Consider the following 6,261-nt stretch of genomic DNA (forward strand, 5'->3'; position numbering starts at 1 on the left):
GAAGGTGCCGATCTATGAAAGCCGTTTCCCCCTAGGCATCTACAGTCCTGGCTGTGAGATGCCCCCCACCCCCATGTTAGCAGCCACAAAGCCCATGGCAGCTCGCTGAGCTGGTGTCTCTGCTGTGCTCGGTTCAATGTCTTTGCCAGCCCCAATGTCACATGTGCAGTAGCATGGGGGGCATGTCAGGGTCTGAACTGCCGGCAGCCATGACACCCCACCTAGCCTGGGAGAGGAGCCGCGAAGGGGAAAATGCAGGGGTCTCCCCCACAACAGGTTTTAAGACATGGGAAGGTTGTTTTGAGGCCTCTCCTGCTTGCTTGGTTTCCCTGTCTCCTGCTCCCTGCTGGGTCTCGGAGCGGGGAACCTCTTCAGAGTGGTTCGGGGGGCTCGGCATGTACAGAAGAGCGCCCGATGTAGAGACGTGTGTTTGTCTTTCCCCCCCCCCACTTGGGCCTGCATCCAAAGTCGCTTGCACTGGTCTCTATTGAAACACTAGGGGCCTGATTCACTATTGCCCAAGTGCAAGCCACGCCCATGCTGGCTGAGTGACACTCCCTTTGCACTGGTGATACTGACCCTGCAAGTACTGGCCCCGGCGATACTGACTCTGTGGGAGCCCCGTGCAGCGAAGCTCTAGCCGCGCTGGTCCCAGGACATTGGAGAGACAAGGCGGGAGCCCGACTGGGAACTCTTGGGGCCTGACTGTAAATGGTGCAAAGCACCCCCACTACCCATGGCCATCGCCAGGTCCTACGGGTGGCCCCCCCCACACACACACACATGTGCAGGTCCAGCTTGGCTTGGACTAGGCCCCAATTCCAAAAGGGCAGCCAAAGGCGTTTCCCAGGAGGGAAGGCAAGTGGCGAGGGCCGTGTGCCCCAAACAGCCGCTCTCGGCAGGTGTGTGATGCAGCCGGAATGTACCTGAGTGTCTGGTGCAGGGAGGGAGGCAAGGAAGCAGAGGTGGGAGAATTGCTCTCGTGCCTGGGCACTGAGTCAGTGGGCTGTTTGCAGCCTGGCTTGCAACAGGGAGCCCTTTACATAAGAGACGTGCTTTCTGCTGGGTTTCCCCCAGGGCAGGTGTGTCAGCGCTGGGCCTTGGGGGCAGAGAGGCTCTGCAAGTGCTTTGACGCACCTGCTGGGAGAGAGATGCGCAGGGAGCCCTGTGTACGGGCAGAGATGGGGATGGGCCTCTGGCTGGCTCTGCTCCCTGCTCTTCTGGGGGTCCCTGGCAGGCTGGGGAAGGGTGCTGCAGGAACTGGGGTGGGGGCGGGGGGAATCATGGACCACTGAGCAGCTCACATTGAGCTGCAAGACTGGCAGCAGGACTGGCTGGTGAACAGGGGAGCTAACCTGATTGCAGTGGAGGCAGTGTGGTCTAGTGGCTAGACTAGAGCTGCTGCCTCACTCTGTGCCTCAGTTTCCCCAGGGGGTCAGCCTGATGTTTCTATTATTTTGCTCCCATTTGTCAAATCCTGAAGCAGCTTCCCTCTGACTCAGGTGCTAGTGAGGACAGGCCATGGGTGCGGACCTGCTGCCTAGTGAGGCTTTATCCCAAGAAAGCAAATTGTCTCTGGAGCTCCGCAGGCCTTTGGGAACAGGCTGGAAACAGCAGATTTGCCTATCACAAACCCCAGCCTGCTCTCCGGCTTGCAAGCCTCACTTGGAGTGAAGTTTGTAATACCAACTCCTGGCTAGTGAGACAGACCTGAGATCTGACTGTCTCTGGCCTTTGTCCATCTAGGGACGTCCTGCCTGCCTACCACTGGCCCCCGAAACTGCACTGTGACCCAAGGCTAGAATTCTGATCGCCCTGCCATTTCAGCTAAAGGAGAATCGCTGGTGGCTGTCTAGAGCATATGACACACAACAGAGTGGTTCTAATTCTATCCTGCAGGGGCCATTGCATGTACACCCTCGGTACATCCCTGAATTACTAGCTGCCCCCTGGACTCCCTTCTCTTGCAGTTACCAGTGCGGGGAGTTAGAAATGTGCTTTACGTGATCACATCAGTGCCTTCACTGAAGCACTAAGACTGTCCACCCAGGTAAAGCAGGAGGTTGATTCACCGAGATCCAGAGCCCCTGTGTCTCCTTATGACTTCTGAGCACCCACAGCTCCAGCAACACCCCTGCAAATCAGGCCCGGGAACACCAGATTCCAGGGAGCAGCACTTTAGCTCTGCCTAGCTTGCTGAGTGCCTGGGCCAGCTGCTATCGACTTGTGGGTCGCCAGGCTTAAGCTCAGCGTGTGTATTGCATGTTTACTCAGGAGAGATGCTGCTGGGGGGGGGAACTGGGTCAGGAGAAAGGCTCCCCCCCCGAGGTGTTTGTTTCTGAACCATAAAACACTGATTCATCAACGAAAAAAGGAGGACTTGTGGCACCTTAGAGACTAACAAATTTATTTGAGCATAAGCTTTCATGGCTCACGAAAGCTTATGCTCAAATAAATTTGTTAGTCTCTAAGGTGCCACAAGTCCTCCTTTTCTTTTTGTGGATACAGACTAACACAGCTGCTACTCTGAAACCTGATTCAGCAACAGCACTCTGCTCCCGGAGCGATGTCCGCTGCACCAAACAGCTGTTGTGTGCTGATAACACCTTGAGCCCAGGAGCTTGGCAAACAGGAATCCATCCAGTCTTTCCATCTCCCCTTTGCAGACGCCCCATCCGCTGGGCCAGGTCTGTGCAATCCCCAGCCAAGGACACGGTAAAAGAGCGAAGAATAGACCCCAGGCGTCCTGGCTCCCAGAGCAGGGCCCTGAGCCACTCGATCACGGGACTGGATGTGTTGAGGCCGCAGAGTGACAATTAGCCCCTGTGTGGAGTCATCGCCACCGGCTGAACTGGCTTCTCTAGCTCTTCGCTGTGCCAGGGTGCCTTTCGTGTCGAGCAGAGGTGGCCCCACAGAGCCCAGGTCCTCTCCAGAATGACACACTTTGGCAGCAGCTCACGTTGCTTTGGAGGAGAACTCTGCCAGCGTGTTTATTAAAAGCCCCTTTGCGACAGGGAAGCGGGAAGCTGTTTGTATTGGCAGCTTGTTCTGCTCCCAAGCTCGGGGCTGCCGCCAGCCGAGCAGGGCTATGGTGTGGCTGCGGGTGGTTAATTTTCGGAGCCGCTGTTTATGTTGCGTGGTTGCAACATGTTCGCCTGGGCACTTCCCTTTCATGTGGATGTCTGGGCCTGATCTTGCTCGCAGCTGGCATAAACCCGCTGAAGCCAGCGGGTCTGAGGGTGAGTGTTTGTTGTTGTGGTCAGGGAGCAGGACCCTGCTATGCTGGGTGGGGTACAAACAGAACCCAAAGCTCTCCCTTACGCCGAAGTAACTGTGGGCCTGCTGAAGTCGGTGATGTTGCTTTCTATTTGCACCCTTCAGTGGGAGCAGGATTTGACCCCTAGATGCCCTCCTGACCCCTCGGAGCTCCCTGCCAGGCAGTTCCCTGTCCTTGGCTCACATTGATTATCCTAAATCCTTCTACTCATAAAACAATCCACTGAGACCAGAGCCTCCCTGTCCCCCCAGTGCCAGCTGTTCTCTTTGAAATGCAAGGATTTCTCCCCTCTCTGTGCCCTGTCTGGGTAGGCTGAAAATGCCACGTGATCGTGGGCCGAATCCAGCCTTGGGATCCCCCTGGGGGTGCCAGTGGGTGCCGCATACGTGCCTCCGAGTGCAGGAAAAGATTAAGATGGGCACTCTGGAGTGATCGGAGCTGGGGTTAAAACTTCAGCAGGTGCTCAGACCTCATGCTTCAGGGCACAAAACGATCTCCAGCAGGGGGCAGGAAGGAATTGGGTCCCTGCACCTGGGCTGCTGCTACACAGCTGGATGAATTATGGAGTTTTCATGGCTTCCTCTGGCCAACTTCAGACACACTCTCTGGGGATGGGGAGACAAGTCATTGGTCCCTCCTGGGCAGCAGGGGCGGGGAGGCTAGCTCCACATATTTTTACATGATATATCAAATCAATATTTTATTTCACTTTCTCTTCTGCTCATCCTGGGTCCTGGCCGAGTTTCTTCCTGCCAGCCCCAGCGAGAGTGAAGAGGGTAAACTTGGAGGACTAAAACCGTGCCACCCTTAAATCTACCTATATCCCAGGCCGGAGAGAGGCACATCTCCCTTTGTGGGCTGGTGGAACTGAACAGGAGAGGGCTGTGTGTGGTGTCTTAACCCCAGATTGGCTCACCGGGCAGGGGTTGACAGTGGAATGTAGGGGAGCTGAGGGTAGCCCCCGTGACACTGCACCCAGTGTTCTTCACAACGATATTATTATGGTAAGATTATGGCATAATTCCGATGTATTTTATGCAAGCTAGGTCATGTGATGGATCATTGGAAAGGTGATGATTTACTGAATATGATTATCCTATTTGTATGCATGTCTCATTTTTGTATCTGAAGATAGGAATATTAACTGTAAAAACAACAAGGAGTCCGGTGGCACCTTAAAGACTAACAGATTTATTTGGGCATAAGCTTTTGTGGGTAAAAAAACACTTCTTCAGAATATTGATTGTGTATCTGTATTATAAATGTGTTTACACTTGGGCACTGCCACTAGGCAAAAGGCTTTCAGTCTAGATGGCTGGCTGGGAAGGACCTCTTCAAATTGATGAACCATTAGGGAGAAGAATAGGCCTTAGAAGAAGCTTATTCCTCACCTGGGGGTCGTCCTGAGGACACTACAGACTACTTCCCAGCAATGGCTGCTTTTACATTACAGGGATATGTGACCAAGTCACCTGGGGCTGGACTCCGTCTTGGGATATCAGTGGTTTTCCAGGGCTGGTATGGGAACCAAGCTTTGAAACAAAGGGTTCCTACCATATGCAAAAGCTATTTAAGGCAGGGGAGTGACATCATCATGATTCTTCACTGACTCCCCGCCCAAAGAGATTCCTAGAAACCTCTGAGGAACAAGGACTAACCTGGGGCAAGAGCTGGACCCAGGCTAGAGGGATTTTTAGCCTGTGAAAGGAACACCCAGGGTTTTTAAGCTGTAAGCCAGTGCAGCTGGCCCCTGAAGAATCTCTGCAGTCTGCTTGAATCATTATTTAGGGTGAGGATCTGCTACTCATATCCGATCTATGTAGTATATTAAGCTTAATTTGCGTGTTTTGCTTATTTGCTAGGTAATCTGCTCTAATCTGTTTGCTGTCCCTTAGAATCACTTAAAGTCGATCTTTCGTAGTTAATAAACTTATTTTTGCTTTGTCTAAAACCAGTGTGTGGGAGTCATAACTTGGGGCAAAAAGCTGTTTCATAACCTTCTCCACATTGAGGGAGGGAGCGAATTTCCATGAGCTTACACTGTACGGATCTCTGTGCTGTGCAAGACGGTATAATTTTGGGTTAACGCTCAGGGGTGGAGGGGGTGCACTTGAGTAGTTGGACAATTCCTTAGCTGTAGCTGTCTGTATCATAGCATCTATATGTACTGCAGCTGGGTGTGTCCCTACCTGTATGTGGGCTGGAGCCTGGGAGAGAGCTTGGCAGGCTGGTCACAGCAGTACAGTTTAAAGGGAGCCCAGGCTGGTGGGTAAGAGGGCTCAGTGGTACCCCAGTTCCAGGTGGCACCCTAGGGAGAACCTGTCACAGTCCCCTCAGTCCTTTGGGAGCCCCCAGAACGTAGCAGAGCATCCGGGTACGTTGCTGTGCCAGCGTATAGGGAGGAAACACAGTTCTCCGGAACCCAGCTGTGGCCCGGAGGCTCCCTCATGTTCTTTATATTGCGTAGAGAGTGAAGACTCACCAGCTGGAGGGAGAGACTCTAGCTCCGGGCCCTGCCTCCAAGAGATTCCCCAGCCATTCTTCCTACAGGCGAAATCTTTCAGTGGCGCCCAGCACTGCAGATGAGGATCCTGGTGGACATGGTGAGATGGGCTAGCAGGAGGAGCCAAGAGCTGAACCCCATGTGTGGGTTAGCCTAGAACTAGCAGTGGAGACAAGACAGGTTAAGCCCCTCCTGGTAGCCAGGCCAGGACTGTCGCCGTAGCACATCCCCTAGCATTTGGTGTGGCTGTCACCACTTCCCCTGGGAAGGAGCTGGAGAAGAACAGAGGTCAGGACTCCTGGGTTCTGCCACTGATGCACTGCATGGCCTTGGCAAGGGGCTTCTTTCTGTGCTCCGCTGGGCTGGGCACACCTACAAGAAATGGCCGGTCCGTGCCCCGAAGAGCTTGCTGTCTATCTAACAACGCTGACCCATTTTACAAAGTGCTTTGAGGTCGATGGGGGAAAAAACTGCAGTGGGG

This window comes from Dermochelys coriacea, chromosome 25, assembly GCF_009764565.3.
Source record: "Dermochelys coriacea isolate rDerCor1 chromosome 25, rDerCor1.pri.v4, whole genome shotgun sequence".
NCBI classification, from domain to species: Eukaryota; Metazoa; Chordata; order Testudines; family Dermochelyidae; genus Dermochelys; species Dermochelys coriacea.